Source organism: Prionailurus viverrinus, chromosome B2, assembly GCF_022837055.1.
Source record: "Prionailurus viverrinus isolate Anna chromosome B2, UM_Priviv_1.0, whole genome shotgun sequence".
NCBI classification, from domain to species: Eukaryota; Metazoa; Chordata; class Mammalia; order Carnivora; family Felidae; genus Prionailurus; species Prionailurus viverrinus.
In genome coordinates, this window is record NC_062565.1 from 149,271,574 (window position 1) to 149,292,931 (window position 21,358).

The 21,358-nt window shown below is 46.7% G+C and overlaps 1 pseudogene; it reads right to left on the minus strand.

Annotated features, from left to right (window-relative positions):
- Positions 1–1,469: 1,469 nt before the first annotated feature.
- The window catches only part of LOC125166521 (glutathione S-transferase kappa 1-like), a 50,854-nt pseudogene continuing 30,965 nt past the window's right edge, over positions 1,470–21,358 (minus strand).

Sequence of the window (21,358 nt, forward strand, 5' to 3'; positions counted from 1 at the left end):
AGATGTCTGGGCAGACGGTGTGATGTGATGCCCACGGTGTGCTGGCCGCTGGCGAGAGAAAGGGGCCCTGGGAACCCCGGGCCTGCTTCTCGAGACGGGGACAATCCCGTGATGCCCGCAGCGGTTGTGAGACCTCGTCATTCGGGCAGTTCTGCCCAGGTGAAGGGGGGGAAACTTTTTGGGACATGTCCAAAGATACATTTTAGAAAGAAGATGGGACACAGAACAAAGTGTTTCATGCAGATTTCAGGGTGTTTTTAATAACCTTAGATGGTATTCAAGTGCCCCAGGCTACGTCCTGACAGAGGTGAGCGTCGTGACACATGACAAATGCAGTGCAAGGAATAAAGGTGCGGGGACATCTTGAATCCATGGATTCTCACTTGGCATGAGAGGATGGGGTCCGGCCAAGCGAGGACCTGCCCGCTTTTCAGGGCCAAACCATCCCTCACTGGGGCCCGGCACACGGTGCGTTGCCTTTTTCGCAAGGAGAGAAGCGACGGGCTCTCTAAGACCTCGGTTTGTCTCCTTCCGCTCTGTGACAACGTGGCCCCAAAGGCGCAAACCCACTCCCAAGGTGAAGAAAAGAGTATTAGGGATCAGCATGCCGGAACGCATCGCCTTGTTCATGGGTTTCCAAAGACCATTTGCAGCCGGCAGAGTTCGTCACCTATCGGATAGATCATGAAATAGCCACGTCTGAAAAGACCTTCCCTGAAGGTGACCTAGTCCAATGTCCTCACTGAAAGTGTGGAAAATTACACCCAGAGCAGTTTGTGAAGTGCCCCGACCATGTAGGTCCCTGGGCCTCCGTGGTGGCTTTAATTACTTTTCCACTCTCATCTTTTTCATGTTTACTAAACTATACTTGAGGTGGGCTGAAAGGTGAGCTCTAAACCACATCCGGGAAGAAATACCGTTTCTGTTTCGCCTCATATAAAATCATTTTGTGCTCAATTGCACATATTGATAAAAATCAACGTGTCCAACCAATGCTAATTTCAGGGTTTTTTTTTTAATTATTATTTTTTTAACGTTTATTTATTTTTGAGACAGAAAGAGACAGAGCATGAATGGGGGAGGGTCAGAGAGAGGGAGACACAGAATCTGAAACAGGCTCCAGGCTCCGAGCTGTCAGCACAGAGCCCGTCGCGGGGCTCGAACTCACGGACCGCGAGATCATGACCTGAGCCGAAGTCGGCTGCTTAACCGACTGAGCCACCCAGGCGCCCCTAATTTCAGTTTTTTTATTTTTGAATCCAAAGGGATTCTGATTGTAGAATAAATCGTATGCGATCTAACCCCATGACTCTTCTCTAGAAATGTTTTCTTTTTAAGGACCAAAGACACCCCTTAAGTTATTTTACTTCCTTCTCTTTCCATGTACAGTCAATACAGCAAGAGTTGCCCAGTCACAAAGCTTTCTCATCTTGGAGTGTGATATATTTTTTACGCCTGATGGCATTAGGCTAATTCTGGGGGACGCAGAGCTTGGGGCTCTTGAAAGGCATCTGTGAGGCACGCAAGTAAGAGCAGCCATGAGACTAAAGGCAGAGGGTGTCCCACACAGCCCCCTCCCCGGCGTCCCCAGGGCCACAGAGGAGCCTCTGTCAGACAGGGAAACCAGACTCCTAGCGTCACATGGTGGAAGAAGGGTAAGCACACGGTCTGCTGTTTGACTGCGGTAGTTTGTTTCCCCTTGCCCATCCTTAAAGTCTGGCATTTATGGCTTCTCTCCCGGCCGGTGTCCCAGTGTTCCATCCAGGCCGAGCCCAATAGCACATGGCTTTGGCCGTCCAGATGTGCCAGGCGGACGGGCAGCCCAAAGGCCCTGTATTTGCGGGCTGCCTCGAGGTCTCCTCCAGCTCCCTCTTCACCTTTGGTGTCGAGATCATCTCCAGAAGTCCCTGGGTGGGTTCTGTAGAGGCGCCAGCCTTCTCTGCGGTGGCCAGGATGCTCTGGGTCTCCGTGGTTCTTCATCCCGTGGCAAGACGCGCACCCACAGCTCCCCGGACGCCTTCTCAGCATCTCCGGGGGCTCCAGCTTCACAGTGGCGAGGGATCGCATGGCCGATAAACTTTGTTTTTCAAGGATCACAGAGAAGAAATCCTTGGGGGACTGGACAGGAGGCTGGACACGCCGCCCGGGGAGCCTGACGTCATTTCTGGGGACTGGGCTTTGCAGGGAAGCAGAGCTGGCGGCTTGTTTCTATCTTCCATGAGCGCTGCGATGAGACTCGGGCATAACCGCAGGTTGATGTTCCCGAAGTTTCTATCAGCACAGGCCCTCCAGCCAGGCGCAGGGGACAGTGCGGCACAGAGGAGCTCCAAGGGGGCGCAGCAGAGGCCCCAGGCCGCAGCAGCACACGCTTCCCATCCCTGGCTGGAGTTTAACTGTGATTTCATTCATTCTTCCTCCACTGTCTCCCAGCCCGGAGCAAGTGAGCGGAAGGCCAGCCAGTCCCCTAGCCAGTCCCTGGGCCGCTCCCTGCGGCCCCGGGGAGAACTCCCGGCACGCACCGCCTCCTCCTGATTCCTCGAAACTCATTTCCAAGCTAGTTGCTCCCAAACGTGGAATTGGCTGCTGCGCCAATGCCAACGTTAAAGAAAAAAACATGCGCGAGGATTGCGTTTCCCCCCAGATATTCGTCACCATCCTTCGGCGTCCCATCTGCTACTGACTCTACAAGGTTCGAACTTGTTTCTTTGCTTTGTCGGTGGGCACTTTTCAACCAGTTCTTTACTGTGAAGTTCTAAGGTTCCTAAGTGCTCTCTACTCAAACTTTATTTCCAGGAGGCGTCTTATTACATATAAAGGGGCAATTTACGATGCACTGTATATTTAATAGAATGATAGTGTTTGTGTATCCCAGCCAGCAGGGTGATGGTAATGACGCTGGTATTATAAGTCTAAATATATATATAAAATATGTATAACTGATGTTATAATTATTAGTACCGTCATCATAACTGACATTTCATGAGCACTCCCGGCATGCCTGGTGCTTCTCCAAGCTCAGGCCTGCCGTGGACACGGTCAGGTGATCCGTGGCTTTGCCTTTGTGCCTGACGCGGCCACTGGATTTCCCAAGGGCATTGGTTCACACCATCACGCCGCTCCCTTTAGAAAAACGTATTCTAATGTTTCTTTCCTTTATTTTGAATGATGAAACCTAACTTAGAAGCAAACAGTTCCATATGAATTAACTCTTCTCTGTGGCCACGTTCATGGCTTTTGTCTTCTCAGGACTCACGGTTCACCGAAAGCATTTATTTCAACCTTGGCTTCTTTCCCCCTTCTTCCTCTACCTTCTTCCCTTCCAGCATCCTTCCCTTCCGGCATCCTTCCCTTTCTACTTCAAGCAATTATTCATTAGACTGCCCCACTTTAAAGATGGGAAAGTTAAGGCGTGGGTACGTTTCTTACATCACACGGCTGTTTAGTTGGCCTGGGCCAGGTTTGTTGATCTCCTCCCCATGCTTCTCTCATTATACCTGCTCACAGGTTTTCAATAAATATTATTGAACGATGACTGAGTGAAGCGTGTGTGCTAAGCATCTTGCTGGATGCATTCAAAAGAATAAAATAGGGGGGCCTCCCAGACTGGAGGGAGATTAAGGGCTAACACTTGTGCCCTCTGATTGTGCCCCATTTTTATCTAATCCTTTAAAACGGGCGTCATCATGATCATTTTAAAGGTGAGATCATTGAGTTCACAGAAATTTAGGGACTTGTCCCAGGTCCCACAGCTGGCAAGCCACGGGGCAGGGGCCCAGGGTTTGGGAGGTTGTGGGTTTGGGATCTGCGTGGGGCCAGTTGGCCTCAAAGCCCACTTCTGGTCTGCCCCAAAAAGTTTACGCTCAATCTCATAGAGATGACTGAAAACACAGGAAGGTAAGAAGGGACGTTACATTTCCCACTGCAGCTAGAAAATGTAAATGCCCCAGAAATTCACACACACGAAGTAAGTCAAGTAATGACTTTGGGAAGTCAGGGGAACGGTATCAGATAATAATTCCCCCGTCAGTTAATATTCTTTACTCTGTCAGCGGGTCACCGGCAAGATCTCTGCTGGGTCCTTCATAATTTTGTAAGAATGTTTTCAATTTCCCCTCAGTTTTGCTTGATATACGAGTCTGGTTTTTTTCTTTTTTGTTGTTATTTTTTAAAATGTTTCTTTATTGACGTAGATAGAGAGAGAGAGGGAGAGAGAGAGAGAATGCAGGGGAGGGGCAGAGAGAGAAGGAGAGAGACAATCCCAAGCAGCCTCTATGCTCTCAGCACAGAGCCTGCCGTGGGGCTTGATCCCACAGACTGTGAGATCATGACCTGAGCTGAAACCAAGAGTCGGACACTTAACCAACTGAGCCACCCAGGCACCTCTGGCTTTTTCTTTAGATTCAAAATGGTCAACATGAGGTTAAGATATCATGTCACAACTAGATGCTTAAAAATAGCAGATTAAAGGGGCGCCTGGGTGGCTCAGTCGGTTAAGCGTCCGACTTCGGCTCAGGTCACGATCTTGCGGTATGTGAGTTCGAGCCCTGCGTCGGGCTCTGTGCTGACTGCTCAGAGCCTGGAGCCTGTTTCGGATTCTGTGTCTCCCTCTCTCTCTCTGACCCTCCCCCGTTCATGCTCTGTGTCTCTCTGTCTCAAAAATAAATAAACGTTAAAAAAAAAATTAAAAAAAAAATAGATTAAAAAAGCAGGCTCCGTTATTATAAACATAAAAAGCTTGGTGTTTTGATGTGAATAATTAATATGTAATTATAAGCCATATGCATATTATATCTGCTATGATTAATACAGCAGTTAACAAAATATCATTTTTTTCAAAGAAAAATGAGATGTAAATTATCATATCAATATTTTGTTCAATTTTTTAACTTTCTCTTTAAAGTTTATATATTAACTTTGAGAGAGAGAAAAAGAGAGCTGGGGAGGGGCAGAGAGAAAGAATTCTAAGTAGGCTCCACACTGCCAGCATGGAGCCCGATATGGGGCCCGAACTCAGGAACTGTGAGATCACGACCTGGGCCAAAATCTACAGTCGGATGCTTAACCGACTGAGCCACCCAGACGCCCCTATAAACATTTAAACAATACATCCGCTGTGTGGCCAGAACTACGGTCAGTGACCGGAAGTAGCTGTGTGCCTAGTCAATGACCATCTGCTTCCACCCCTCATGGAAATCCAGTGTGTGGCCTTTCTAAATAACACCTTTTTGGGGCGCCTGGGTGGCGCAGTCGGTTAAGCGTCCGACTTCAGCCAGGTCACGATCTCGCGGTCCGTGAGTTCGAGCCCCGCGTCAGGCTCTGGGCTGATGGCTCAGAGCCTGGAGCCTCTTTCCGATTCTGTGTCTCCCTCTCTCTCTGCCCCTTCCCGTTCATGCTCTGTCTCTCTCTGTCCCAAAAATAAATAAACGTTCAAAAAAAAAAAAAGAGAAAAAAAAAAAATAAATAACACCTTTTTAAAGGTTCATTACCACTCACGATCAGTGGTTACCAGATGTTTAGAGTTCAGAAACATTTTAAAGAAAAGATGGTGGGGCTGAGGGAGACACGAGAAAGCCAATTTCCAGTTTTGTAAACCTGTTCTGTAACTATGTTTTACAGTCACATCACACAATGGATCCTTGCAAATTCAGTGAATTAGAACACAGACATACAGCAACTGCTAGTCTGTATCACTCTGTGAAAATTTCACTATGCATTCTTTTTCTTCTGTCACTTTAGACTGGGAAAAGCTTTGTCACTCACCCATAATTGTTCTCAGGCAAATAATTAGCACCCTTTTCTACGTGGCCTATATTCAGCTTTCTCAGCCAGCTCTGGGGACAGGGTCCCTCTCTCCCCAACAGCGGGTGTCCCACACTCCTGCTGCGGATGTTTCAGACGTGGAGGTTCCCCCAAGGTCTTGCACACAACAGAGAGTAAGAAGGAAGGAAAGGAGCAAGGAAGGAAAAGGACAAAGAAAAGGGGAAGGAGGGAAAACAAAAGAAAAAAGGAACCTACTCCGGCAATGACAAAAACTTTTAAAGTCTGGGAATGAGAATAAAGGAAATTGTTCATGCCAAAAATTGGCCACAGACGAACACAAGGCTTGGTCTAAAATCTGGTGACTCACTGACCCATATGTGATCAGGATTTGTAGGACACCGCGCTCATTAGCAGCTGGGACGTATGCACAGTTACTGGAGGACGGCGTGTCCGGGGTCCCTCCCCCCCCCCCAGCCCAGTATTCACACTATTGGTCAGCAACTCTCCAGAGGGCCATCGGCTCACCTGTTTCTTCTTTCCTTAAAGACACCGCCAAAATGTTTTTCTCCTGAAAATCCCACCGTGAGAGTTCTTGTATTTTGGGGATTTCGTTCAAATATTTTATAGTGCTATTCATTTCATATTTTTCTGCCCTATCTGTCTAGCCAAACAATAAGGTTTTACTATTTTTTGTAACGTTTATTTATTTTTGAGAGAGAGAGAGACTGAGCACAGGCGAGGGAGGGGCAGAGAGAAGGAGACACAGAACCCGCAGCAGGCTCCAGGCTCCGAGCCATCAGCACAGAACTTGAAGCAGGGCTCAAACTCAGGAACTGCGAGATCATGACCTGAGCCGAAGTCAGATGCTTTAACCGACTGAGCCCCCCGGGGCGCCCCCATCATACAGTTTTAAAGAGTAGCATACAGTCCTACTTAAGTGGCTTTGTGTTACTCACACTTGCACTGAAGGACACAAATGTTTCAGCACTGCGCATTCTACCTAGTCTGACCTTGAGCTGGAGGCACAGAAAACCTTTTGCCCACAGTAACAGCTCTGTCTGAATGAATGCGTCTATGGTCCAGTGCTGTTCTGGGAGCAATGCAGCTTGACGACAATCGGAAGGTAGAAATAATAACTTCCATTGCATTACTCCCCATATTATACATGAAGAAACTGAGGCCCGAGATCCCCCTCAGCTAGCGCATGGCGGAGTGCATTAACAGCGTGCCTGACTGCCTTGAAATGCTGCCTTTATGTGACAAAATCCAGGTCAGCATAGACTGTAGGAGAAAACCTGTGGTTGGAGCAGTGCGGCAGGGGGATTAAACGTTTGGGCTGTGCCAGGGGAAGACCCGGGATCCGAATCTCTGCTTGGATTCTTAGCGGTTGTCGTTGGGCATTTTACTTATCGTTTTGAATCTCAGTTCTACCACCTGGAAAAGAAGGAATATTAGCATTTTCCTCAGATGCGCTCAAGAAATGAGAGGTATCATTACAAACCAATTTAGGAAATCACACTGGTTTTAATATATTCTAGTGCCAAAAATCTGTTTGCAAAAAAAAAAAAAATCAAGCCCTGTAGATGAGGCGATATTACTGTGATTACTATCCCTTTGGGAAAATCTACAGAGTTTAGATACAGCCTTTTTTTTTTAAATTTTTTTTTTAACGTTTTATTTATTTTTGAGACAGGGAGAGACAGAGCATGAACAGGGGAGGGTCAGAGAGAGGGAGACACAGAATCCGAAACAGGCTCCAGGCTCTGAGCCGTCAGCACAGAGCCCGACGCGGGGCTCGAACTCACGGACCGCGAGATCGGGACCTGAGCCGAAGTCGGCCGCGTAACCGACTGAGCCACCCAGGCGCCCCAGATACAGCCTTTTAAAAATATTCTATGGCCATTAATTTAAACAGTGAAGTTTGTTGAAAACTTTCTGCTTTTGGTTTGAAAAATCTAGTTCAGGGGCGCCTGGGTGGCTCAGTCAGTTAAGCGTCCGACCCTAGATTCCGGCTCAGGTCACGATCTCATGGTTTGTGAGTTCGAGCCCCGCGTCGGGCTCCACGCTGACAGTGCCGAGCCCGCTTGGGATTCTCTCTCTCCCCCTCTCTCTCGGCCCCTACCCCACTTGTGCTCTCTCTCTTTCAAAACAAATAAATAAAACTGAAAAACATAACAATCTAGTTTAGTTTTCTAAAACATCTCCTCTGAAAGCACAAGAAAATATTTTTAAAGACAACGTCAGTAAAATCCCAGTAGGTAAACGGCCACACACCTGTCCTTAGTTCCTAACTGCTGGCACCTGTCCCTCTACCTTATTGTACAGTCCCTGTCCCCGTGGCCACTGTCCCTGCAGTATAATCCCGGGTGAGAGTGTCAAGGAACACGGGTACGAGAAAACAGCCACCGTTACTGACAGGCCATGAAGACTGGAGCCACGAGAAAGGGGTTTGCTGACAGCTGCTTTCGCACCTCAAAATAAAACGTCGAGCCTGGAAAGAGCACGCTTTTCCTGATAGGCAGGTTCATCCTTGTATATGCTTATGGTACCTACTAACACGTTGCTTACAGGGCCTCAGAAGAGCCTTGTTTGAAGTCTGGTTTGTTAATTTGGTTTCGTGCCCAGCTGGAAAGCCCCACAGAAAGTGTAGACGGTGGCCTGGAAACCCTAGCAGATAATCCAAAGGCGTCTGCAAATTAAGGTCAATTCTGCATGCAATTGTGTTCTGCAAACTAGTCGGGTTGTTTATTTTTTTATGCCCTCTTTCTTACTGTTTACATGTCATGTGGAAAACCACTTCCTGCAAGCTGTCTGTCCGGGCTGGGATTTTATAGAACCCAGGAAATGAAGTCACCAGACCTGCAGGCACGGGGGTATTTAAACACAGATGCAAAGATGGAGACGAATAAATGGAAATAAATGTGCCTCACGGTTGGCCAGGGCGCACAGAATCATTCCATTTATTTCAAACTTTGGACACGTGTGGGAACACTATGTGACTCAGGGCTCTTCTGTGCAGCCGTTGAAAGATTATATAACAGGCAATTTTGACTTAAAAAGATGCTAACTACTCGAGTCTTTCAAAGTTTTCGTTGTTTTATAATTGAATTGGCTGGCTCACAAACAGCACACTCTACTTCTAATTTTCAGTTTTAGCTCAAGCAAAAAGAGATGCCTTCTACCCCAAAACACCTCTCCTTACGTTCTGCCACTTGTGCTTAGATTCTTTCCCTCTGTTGGAGATGGCCCTGCCAACAAATGACTTGTTATGAGCTTAAGGGGTCACAGAGAGAAACCAAGAATTATGTCCATGTAAATGTACATTTATTTTAGAATATTTGATTGCGGGGCACCTGGGTGGTTCGGTCGGTTGAGCATCCGACTTCGGCTCAGGTCACGGTCTCGCGGTCCGTGGGTTCGAGCCCCGCGTCGGGCTCTGTGCTGACAGCTCAGAGCCTAGATCCTGCTTTCGATTCTGTGTCTCCCTCTCTCTCTGCCCCTCCCCGCTTGTGCTCTCTCTCTCTCTCTCTCTCTCAAAAACAAACATTTAAAAAATAAATAAAAAGTAAAATATCTGATCGGCATATAATATATGCCTACAGAGCATCAGATGCACCCTTTAAAAGCACACCTTATTCAGTGGGGTCTGTACTCCCAAGGCTGTGTGGCCATTACCACCATCTACTTCCAGAACATGCCTCACCCCCAAGGGAAAGGCCACACAGGTGAGAATTCACTCTCTGTCCGTTCTGTGCCCAGCTCCTGGCAATCATTCGCCTACGTCCGTCTCTGTGGCTCCGCCCACCCCAGGCCCTTCATGGAAGTGGAATCACGCAGTGGGTGGTCACTGTGACGGGCTTCTTTCGCTTGGCATGGTCTTCTTAAGGCTCATCCATGTTGCAGCATGTTACCGGTGCCTCCTCCTTTTTATGGCTGAATAACACTCCATGGTGTGAACATACCCCATTTTGTTGATCTATCTATCGGTAGATAGAATTTGGGCTGTTTCCACTTTGGTGCTATTCTCCCATCACTCCTATCAACGCTCCAATATGAGTTTTCACGTGAATGCACAATTTCAGTGATCTTGGGTATATATTTACTGGTGGCACTGGGAGGCCATAGGGTGTCTGTATGTTTAACTCTTCGAGAAACTGCCACACTGCTTTCCATAGTGGCTGCACCATTTTTCCTTTCCCATCAATGGTGCACAAGGGGTTCCAATTTTTCCACGCCCTTCCTGGCATTTGATGCCTGTATATTTCATGTTAACCATCCTAATGGGTGCGAAGGAGTGTCTCATGGCGATTTTGATTTGCATTTACCTAGTGACTAATGGTGCCGAGCATCTTTTCATGTGTCTGTTGGCCATTTATTTGTATGTCTTCCTGAGAGAAATATCTATTCATTTTCAACTATTAACCATTTGTCCTTTTATTGTTGAGTCCAAGAGCTCTTTATATATTCCAGACAGTAGATCCTGTGATTTGCAAATATGTCCTCCCACCTGTGGGTTGGTCTTCTCATTTTGATAATGTGCTTTGAAGTACAAACATCTTTGATTTTGATGAGGCCTGGTTTCTGTTTGTTCCCTCGATGTCTGTGCTTTCACTGTCCTATGTAGGAAAGCATTGTCTATACTGAAGCCATACAGTTTACATCTATGTTTCTTCTAAGGGCTTTATAGTTTTAGCTTTTACATTAAGGCCTTTGATCTATTTTGGGGTAATTTTGGTATGTGGTATAAGGTAGTCATTTGTTTTAAATGTGCTCACTTGGGGCACCTGGGTGGCTCAGTCGACTGAGCATCCGACTTTGGGTCGGGTCATGATCTCACGGTTGGTGAGTTCAAGCCCCACGTCAGGCTCTCTGCTGTCAGCACAGAGCCCGCCTCAGATCCTCTGTCTGCCTCTCTGCATCTCCCCCACTCGTGCGCTCTCTCTCTCTCTCTCTCTCAAAAATAAATAAACATTGCTTCATTTATCTCTCAAACTTTTCCATATTTATAGGGAAATGCAAGATTATGCCTTAATAGCGTCAGAACACCTATGGAAAGAATCCTATCGTGTGGTATTTCGAAGAACTTTTGAAGCTTAACCTGTCACAAACAAATGATAAATATGTCAATAATGATAACGTAGGGCTAGAAATCCAAAGAGTACTCGGGGAAAAAAGATAGGGAGTCCAGACTGGTCTGTGAAATCAGTTTTTCTTGAACGTCAACGAAGGGCAGTTAACGTACTAACCCCACCCAAAGGCTTGCTGCGTCCGCGTTTGAACCAGATTTTTCGATATGAAGCCAGAGAAACACTGTGACCGTGTAATCATCTTTGTTATTCTCACACTTTCCTCCCTTTGTCTAAATGAAAGCCAGACAAAACACACAGGCATTGGGTTCCACAAAGGCAAGTATGTTACATGCTAAGTGAGAACAGTACGAAGCAAACTGTCAAGTTCGTATGTGTATTTTGGTTTCTGGTCCACAAAGAATCTACACGAAACTGCGTCTTTTTCTTCATTACAAGTTAAAAAGTATCATGGAAACATTTCCATTTCAGCCCTGCTTATGAAGTATGTATATTCTAGACTAACGCTGCCCAGTAGCACTTTCTGTGATGATGGAATGTTCTAGATCTGTGCTGCCCATACGTGTGGCCATCACAGGGGGCTACGGGGTGCTTGAAAGGTGGCCAAACCAGCTGAGGAATTACATTTTTAATGTTATCTACTTTTAATTAAGTCCAATTCAAATACCCACAAGTAGCTGATGGTTCGACCATCTGATAGCCAGAGTCTGGCCCCCGCCAAACCACGCACATGAATTTTAGAGTCGACGGGGTGGTCCGTGGAAACTATAACCTATATCAAAAAAGGAAAAAGTTGAGATATAGCGCTTGTGGTAATTTGTATTGGTTAATTTAAACAGTGACGCATGTTGCTAGAATCCCTTGCTTTTTCTCTGCCAAAGAAAAGAGTATATGCAGACTTCTGGCTGGATATACCCTATATGCTGCCAAGCGTGTAACTAAAATTAAGCAAAAGTTTAATTGCTAATAGTTTTTTTTTTATACCCTGTGAAAATCTTGGAAAGCGCATAATCATAGAAATCACATTCAAATAAAAATGTAAAAACATTAGCAGGTTTGTCTGTGAGCAGAGTGTCTCATATCTAAACAAAGATTATAGAGCATTTTCTAACATGGAATTGAGAAGAGAAAGGGGCCTCCGTGCTCTATTCTAAGAACTATCTAGCCCACTTCTTAGCACTTCAGCCTTTGTGAGTTTGTGTGCGCGATCTAAATATAACAAGCTATTCACGTAGCACGCTACCCTCAAGCATTGTGGGGGACTCTACAGACACCAGCTCCTTGTAGATGAAAAGACTGTCCTTAATCTATAATGTGATTGATTTTTTCTTATGATATAATTCCAGAAAGTACTCACAGATATAGTAACATCTGAAGAAAACAATTTCTCTGCTAAAAAAAGGAATCCTGGCGAGATCTTAGTTTCAATCTCCATGAGAACATTACAATAAAAATATTACCAAATAAAAACAAAGCAAAGCTAAATGCAGAATTACAAAGAAAAAAAAAAAGGTAGGCTTTTCTTCTCAGGACTAGAAAAGAGTCCCAAGCCCTAGGAGGGCCCACTGACAGTGAATCAAAGTGTCACATCAGATGGCGTCACATCTCTGAGTGCTCAGGGACTTAGGAATCGTCAAGGGACATCTGCTTTGTTAAAAAAGAAAACAAACACACAGAGACGTGTTGCATGGGAAATGCTAGTCTCCCTCCCAACCCCCAATCACCATATCCACTGCCGAGATAAAACCACATTTTCCTTGTATCCTTCCAGAATGCTCTCTGTATGGAAATTTATATGTAACAGGCAGCCTTCTATTTCAAGAAGCTATGTAAGTTTCAGGGGCTTGAAGCTATGCTCTGAGTTTCCGTCCCAGAAACAATGGAGTCACTTTGGATTCTGTTCACAGGACACACAGCTTGTCCTTCCAGGAGGGTGGCAGGCTCACGGCTCCGGGTTCATCATCCCTGCTCTAAAGGTGTTTACCAGCCTTCAAGCTGGCCTCTCCACCGTCCTCCGTGTCCCCTCGGAGGATGTCACTTCACGTGGATGTCACTTCATTCTCTAACCACTGATGTCATGACTTCAGCACAGGGGAAGGGCTAAGTGAGGAACAGAAAGAGCTGGCCGCCCCAGCCCAGGTGCACACGGCCCCCTCACACGCACCCCTGCAGGTCCCGCTAACCCCACCAACAGGCCTGCAAGGTATGCCCTCACTCCTCGCCCGAGGCCTGTGCTCCCCGGGGGACACAGTCCTCCCCGGGGGACACAGTGCAGGTGGCAGAATCTGATTTACAGACAGAGGTGTCAAGGGCAGGGCTCATGTTTTGTTACTATTTCCGTCTGTCGTGCCCAGTACGACCTATGACTGAAAGACAGGACCCCAAATAGATGCTGCTTCTGTACTGATTGAACTGTGGGGAGCCCCAGGGACCCCACAGGGGCCGCTCTGTTCCCACAGAGTGAAAGAAACCTGAGAGTTGAACCGGCTTCACTCTGTGGCACCTGCAAGGCCCCGGGGGCCAGAGATGGTTCCGGCAGCCGGCCACACATGCTGGCCGCCGCGGGGTCTCAGCGGCCTCACGGCTACCAGTGTGGCTCTGGCCACATGTCTCCGGGCCCTGCAGACGGGAGTGAGGCCCGGCTCGCGGGCACATCCCTGAACCCCCAGGCCCGACAGCCACCTTCTGATGAGGGGCAGCGGCCTGGTGGAGGTTTCTGCCGACTCCCACTCATTTCCTCCCACAACCTTACTACGTTGGTCAACAATTCTGCAAGGGAAACAAGGAATGCGTCTGTGAAAATGGCAAAAAGTGTAACTCCCAGATCCTGATCTCACGTGGATCAAATCTCCGGTGTAAAAAGAGAAACGAAATGCAAACGAAGCAAAAGGAGAATCTGGAAAGCCCTGCGCCCCTCCCCCGCCTCAGTGAGGCTCCAGCTCAGAAGCTGGGGGCAGCACCGGGGGGAGTCTGTGGACCCCCCCGGCCCTGTCTGCACGAGGACACCGCGGGGGCCTAACCACGGCCACGCCCGGGCTAACTCCAGTGGCCACCGGCCGTGGACTGAGCCCGTGTGACCCGCACAGGGCCGGGGCTGGGCGGACAGGCCCACAGAGCGTGGCCCGGCGGATAGTCACCATACGTGTGTTATTGGGCTTGAAGTGCTTCTTTAAAAGATCCGTCTGCAATGTTCGTAGTTCCGCGAGACTAAAACAATGTTTAACCCTGATAACATCTTATGGAAACAATGCAAAATGCTTTTGGGCCCAGTGACAAGGCGAACAATAAAGCATTGTATGGTCTGAAGAAAGTCCGGCAAGGAAACCACCCCGCTTTCCAGGGATTACGTCTAGAGCTCCAGGGAAAAGCGCTTCAGTTATTAAATGCAGCCTACTTAGGCTAAATGCTCCTTTTATGGCCCTCAACGCTTTTACGTCCGCCTGTCTCGTCTAGCAAAGCCCTAGAACATAAGGGAAAGAGCCCAAGAACTTGAACCCCTCCTCCCAACCCTTTGCTTCCTAGGTCTGAGTTTCTGTGTCACATCGGAAGTTCTAGAGACGGCCCTCAGCCCCCTGTCCTCTGATGCTTTCTATGTCTTTCCGAGCTTCCCGTCTCACCTGTAAAGAGGACCGGCTTAGCCCCAGGGGTGCAGCCTTACCTGGGTCACCACTTTCCCTCTCTGGGTCTCTCTGTCTTCATTTGTACACAGGATCCCTCCCCTGCTCTGTGATCTAATGTTTATCATCATTTCTCATTACATATTTGAATGGGAACTTTACTCCCCAAAGGAATCTACTTAGGAGAAGACAGTTTCCGGTTTCCGGGGACAAAGGCTGGGACTCTTTCTTTAGCATAACAAGGGAGGAAGTCTGGGCTCCATTTTGCTGGGAAGCAAGAATTCGTGATGGAGGGAAAATCTGTAGGTCAGGGTATTTCGGAAGATGCAAAATTTTAGCGTCTGGAGGCGCCCACGGTGAAACAGGCCGACCCCTTCCAGCCTTGCAACATGCGGAGGTGTAGGAATGCATCTGGCCCCCAAACCACTCTTTTCACAGACATCCGTGGAGGGAGTTCTTTACCCACAGTTACGTGATTCCTTCAGCAGACTCGTTCTTGTCATTTCCCTCGGTCAGATCCTTTTCTTAAGTCGATAGGCAAAATGATCTGTGAAAACACGTATCCACACTCCGAATTTTCATTTCAAATGCCTTCGGGTTCAAATCAGTGAGCTTTTGCTCACTGTTTGTCTACTCAAACGGCACAAATGATTGTTTTAAAATATGCTCATGCATACCTGGTCTCTTACCTCTTGGCAGAAGAAATAATCCTTTTAGTGCTCGAAAATATCATTTCTCTTATTTGTTTAAGCAATCAATGCATGTCAACATTACGAGTCCTCTTAGAAGTTTCCACATCTGAAATAATGAAGGAAGTTTGCCTCGTGTTGCTATGACAGAAATGTCTGAAAAGCTGATCTTATGTTTTGTGACGACAACGTGTTCCCCGTTGCTTGACTGTTTCCTCCCATATTCTCAACAGTATAAACTTTAGAAGTCAGAAAGTACTTCTAATTTCCAAATGTTTATTTTTTTCTTTCTATGGATCACATCTTGGAAAAGTTCAGATCCTCAGGTTTAGTGATTTTGATGAGGACACAGCCAAAACTAAGAATAAAGAAGAAAAGAGGCTTCTGCTCTAAATAGAGTTCCCCACTGATAAAAGGCTAGCTTGGGTTAATTCGTTTATTGTCAAATTTTTCAGGTGACAATCTCCTAAGAAGCAGGTAAGAGAAGGAAGGAGAGGCTTTCCGAAATTTTAACCACGGCTGACAGCAAAAATATCTGTCAGTGTGACAGTAAGTAAATGGAAAGGAAAACCCATAAAATCTAGATATAACAACTCAGAACCACACAGGGCCATTTGTAACAAGGAAAAATCACCCTTACCCCTGGAAAATCTTCAAAGAGATGTATTACAACCAATCATGCGATGCAATAAGCAGGCTCAACATGTTTTGTTTCTTCTTTCCTTTTTAAGGTCGAGAAGTGTTTACGACGTCATTTCGGAAAAACTTCCTTCAAAACTTTTCAATTAAAAAAAGATCTGGCGATTGTGTAGGAAATTCACTTGCCTGTTACACCAGCGTCTTTAAGAATCTCCAATGAGGGGCCTTTCCAATTTAAACACTCTCCCCTGAAAGCCAAATTGGAAAAAAACAACAACACTACAGCAGAATGTCAGCGGAAACGGACAGAACTTCTAGACGTGTAAAGGTAAAATGAACATGACTTGGACAGAATTATCTTTGACTTTTGTACTTCCTTTGCATTTCAAGTCCCTTTTGAAAGTGACTATTTAATACGAATAGTTTTTCAATAACAGGAATTAGAATGTTAAGGGGACAAAGCAAATTGTGGGGACACAGAAATAATCGTGTGTTGTTATGCGTATTTTAAAAGCATGCACAAGAGACTCCATGTTGCTCTTGAACATACACATAAAAGTTAAACGGAAATGAACACACCAGGTCCCTAAATGCCACTGCTTCTGGACCACCGTCAGGAGGCGGCTGGGAAGGTCAACAAGATCTTTAATGTTACTGATAACTTTCCTTCACCGGGAACAAAGGATCACGACGTGGAAGCAAAAGTGACAAGATTAGAACTCTTCATTCCAGAGGGTTGGAGTATAGCTCTCTGCTTAATTATTTACTTTCACAGGTTTTTTTGTTGTTGTTGTTCCTTTAATAATTCTATTTAAAAAAAAGAATTCCCAGAGAGCTCACCAAAGCAGTAGCTCTGGGCAATGAGTTTTTAGAACTTTTCAGAGGCCAGTAACTTTACGTGGGGCATCTTTCTGAATCACCATTTAGAAGAGAACACGAAACACAAACACAAGCATCTGTGAAATGCCTTTGGGCTGAGTGACAAGAGAGCTGGCGTGCCTTACCGGTGGGCTTGTAAAACAATCCATAGTCTATCAAATGGAAACGTGAGTATTTCCAGAGAGCCGAGTGAAAAAGAAAAAAAGGCTCCTACTCTATCTCAGTGGTTGTATCAAGTCGATGGGGGCAAACAAAGCACACCCTTCAGAAACACGTCAGAGGAACGGCCTGTTGCTACAAGGAGTCGGTGTGGCCATCGCCGCTGGGAGCCAGAGGCCAGGTAGTCCCGAACTCTCCAGAACATGGGCGTCTTCCTACCGGAGCTCTCTCTGCTGCACAATGGCATCTGCCCGGACACTTCCTTAGCAACCATTTCACACCCTGACTTTGAAATCATCCACTATTTTGGCAACAGGATGAGAATTCGCCGTTCATGAACTTCTAAAAGGTCATCGGCTGAAAACAAGCCTGTTTCCTTTGACTCACCCCCTTCCTTATTCGGGAAGCCTACCCATCGCACTGAAGACAAAACCTCACTTCTTGAGGAGAAAATAATGCACTTGCTGCATTTCTGAAATGGGGACACAACATTTTATTTGGGGGATATGAGAAAAAAATATCCTGGTGTCGACTGCCCACGCTTTCTTACTCTACTGTTGATAGAAGGCAAGAACAGCACATGGAAAGCAAACCATTTTGTCTAAACAATTTAAAACTTTTATGGTTTATCCTCAATGTCGGTTATTAAAGTATACTTATAAATCTCATACTTTGCAAAAGTACACAGGTAATTGATATTAAACTTTTTAAAAAATTTATTTATCTATCTTGAGAGAGAGAGAGAGAGAGAACGGAGAAGGGACAGAGAGTGGGGGGAAGAGAGAGAATCCCAAGCAGGCTCCACGCTATCAAAGCAGAGCCCTACTCAGGACTTGATCTCACAAACTGTGGAGCCATGAGATCATGACCTGAGCTGAAATCAAGAGTCAGACACTTAACTGATTAAGCCATCCAGATGCCCTGATATTTAACTTTTAAGTAGTATTCGGATTTAAGACTTACATTTAATTTTCAGAAAAAAAAAAAAAAAAAGGCCAACGATTGTATTACTTCCAGAAAGGGACTGTCTCATATTCTTGCAAAACTCATTTGATAATAAATTCAATCAGCTTCCACATGGCCAGAGTCTTCAAACAATTTCACCAGGTAGTTTTGAGAAGACACAGGAGAAATTTGCTCATAGTATTGAGCTCCTTTTATTTATTATTTTCAAAACATCCTATGTGATGAGAAAAAAATACCAAAACTGTTTCTTACCAAAGATTTTTAGCTGTGAAATTCACACTAATTAAAATAAGCTTATTTTTAGATTGGTTCTTGTTAGCTCTATAAATCAAGTAGCTTTTTCTGGCTAATTATGTATATGTATAATACACATGTACATTTTTCCAAAGCATAAAAAGGCAACAAAAATAAGAAAATCTGAGAATGCCCGTAACATGTCTCCCTGCTAGTGAATTACAGTCATGTCCAAACAGACTCAAGACGTTCAGAAGTCGGGAGGCACCTGGCTGGCTCAGTCGGCAGAGCCCATGACTCTTGACTTTGGGGTCACGAGTTCAAGCCCCAAGCTGGGCGTACAGATGATTTAACTGAATAAAACTTTTAAAAAAACCCTCCGAAGTTGATATAACCACAGGTCACTTTGGCCCATTTCCACGGAAGCACATACAGTGGTAAAACACAGAAGGCAGATGAACGTTTTGTAAATAAAAGAGTTGTTTTCATTCCAACTCCTTACAAAATAGGGCATCATTTTTTGATGTCCATGCTTTCTGTCCCTCCTTCCATCCCTCCTTCCGTCCCTCCTTCCCTCTCTCCCTCCCCCCAGGGCCTTGTTTTCAGCTCTGAAAACGTCCAGGGGTCTGATCCCGGCCCCGTGAGAAACTCACAGGTGAGTCAGCAGAACGGAGGGGAGTTGGCAGAGAACTTCCATGTTACAGATGGGAAACTGAGGCCCGGGGCTGGTGAGAAACCGCCCCAGGGCTGACCAAGTCGGCACCAGGACCCTGGCTGTTTTTCTCTCCAGGGAGGGATGCGCGTCATAAAGTCAACCCTACGTATCTGTGCTTTTTTTCTCTCACGCTCTTCCCTTTAAAAATAAGAAGTGGATTTGGCGTGTGGGGGTGGGGAAGGGAGGATCTGGAAGCTGCTCCCGGGATCTCTAAAACACACGAGTGCCCGGCATGCTCACTCATTTCCTGAAGAGTGGTGTGCAGCCCAGAGGGAGAGTGCCCGCTGACCTCAGCTCTCCTCTGGAGGACCCGCACTTGGGGACGCGGGGAGCAGAGAGGCTGGCACTCTGGGCCGGGTGGCCAATTTGCTGCAAAGTGGCCCAGGCCGTGTTCGGGTAGCAAGAAAGCATGTGTACTGATGTGAGGTGATGTGGAGGCATGCCCCACCAAGGGTCATGGGTCCCAAGGGACGCAGCGGCCGGTTTTTCTCTGGAGGAAGGAGTTGTTGTAGCTGCGGTTTTCACACACGACCCTTTTCTGAGGACTGGCCGTGACAAGGCACACGATCTAATGGGTGAGAAGACAGCCAGAATCTCATCTTGGCCATCGGCGGCGGTCTGTCTCCAGGAAGGAGGGAGCGAGATGCCGACTTATTCTAAGCAAGACGGCGGAGCTGTGCACTTTCTGTTGAATGGACAGAAGTGCTCTCTTGTACTCTAGAGAAAGTGCCAGACGTGCAAACCTACCCTGAAGCCAACTAGACAGATAAGGGGCATTACATCTGAGTGTTTTATTCTGTGGTATCGAATACACACAAAAGCATGCAGGTACGAAACACAGAGGTAAGTCATAAAGCACGAAACTAAACTGGCTGCCAAGAGTCACGCGCAGGGCGGGAACAGGAACGTTTCCAGGGTCATGGCAACCTCGGCCTGCTCCTCCTGGCCTGTCTGCCTCCTCTCGCCAGAGGACCTCAGTTTTTAACATTTGTGTTCATGATCACCTCCTTTAAAGAAAGTTTTATCACATAGGTGTCTCTTTTTTAAAAATGTTTAATTTTGAGGGAGGAGAGAGAGCATGAGCAGAGGAGGGGCAGAGACAGAGGGGGGTACAGAGGATCTGAAGCAGGTTCTGCACTGACACAGAGCCCAATGTGGGGCCCGGACTCAGGAACCGTGAGATCACGTGACCTGAGCTGAAACCATGAGTCAGACGCTCCGCCGACCGAGCCATCTGGGCGCCCCAGGTGAGTATCTCTTGAACGCTGCATTATCTAGCTCGGCTTGCTTTGGGGTCTAAAGAAAACGCGTCACCATACCAAAAGCAACCTCTTGCAACATGTTTGTTTCCACTCAGAATTTTGTTTCTAAGCCTCCTCCTCGTGACGACGCATAGAAGATTTCCGCTTCTGCACCGCGTTTCCTTTTGTGACGAGAACAATTTTCACTCACCCGTCCCAGTGCTGGGCTTGCAGCTTGCCTCCCAGTGTGCTGTGCATCTCTCAGGATGTGTGCTTCCCTGAGCCTTCTTCCTGGGGCACAGGTGCCGGGGTTTCCCTAATGAGCACACCCGGGAGTGGACGTGCTGCCCGCCGCGCCAGTGACCCAACTTCAGGAAGGGCACCGGACTGTCGTCCGGAGCTCAAAGCCAACCGGCTTTCCCACCAATAATGTAAGGATTGCCACTGATCTCTGTCCTTGCCGATTCTTTTAAGTGTTTATAGGGGCGCCTGGGTGGCTCAGTCGGTTAAGTGTCCGACTTCGGCTCAGGTCACGGTCTCACTGTCCGTGGGTTCGAGTCCCGCGTCAGGCTCTGTGCTGACTGCTCAGAGCCTGGAGCCTGTTTCAGATTCTGTGTCTCCCTCTCTCTGACCCTCCCCTGTTCATGCTCTGTCTCTCTCTGTCTCAAAAATAAATAAATGTTAAAAAAAAATTAAAAATAAAATAAAATAAAATAAATAAAGTGTTTGTCAAACCAGTAGGTACAAATTGCGTCTCATCCACGTTTGTGTGATTCCTAATGAGGCTCAGCATCTCTGTGTATTTTCATTGGTCATTGTGTTTCTTCTGTGAATTCCCTGATTGTATCTTTTGCCTCTCTATTTTCAGTTGGGTTGTCCGTTTTTTTAAATCGATTTTAAGGGTCCCTTGTATACTCCGGATCCTACTCTCTCGTGGACCATTCGTGTTGCAAGTGTCTTGTCTCAACGTGTGTCTCGTACTTTCTCCGTGTTACCTTTTGATGAGCAGGTGTTTCCAATTTTTAAAAATTTTGATTTGTTTATTAAACATTTTTTAGTGTTTCTTTATTCTTGGATAAATAGAGTGTTTCTTTATTCTTGGATAAATAAACAGAGCCAGAGCGCAAGCAGGGGAGGGGCAGGGACAGAGGGAGACACCGAGTCCGAAGCAGGCTCCAGGCTCTGAGCTGTCAGCACAGAGCCCGACGTGGGGCTCGAACCCACAAACCACAAGATCATGGCCTGAGCCAGAGTTGGATGCCTAACCAACTGAGCCACTCACATGCCCTTATTTATTTACTTTTCAAAGCTTATTTTATTTTGAGAGAGACAGAGACAGCATGACTGGGGGAGGGGCAGAGAGAGAGAGAGA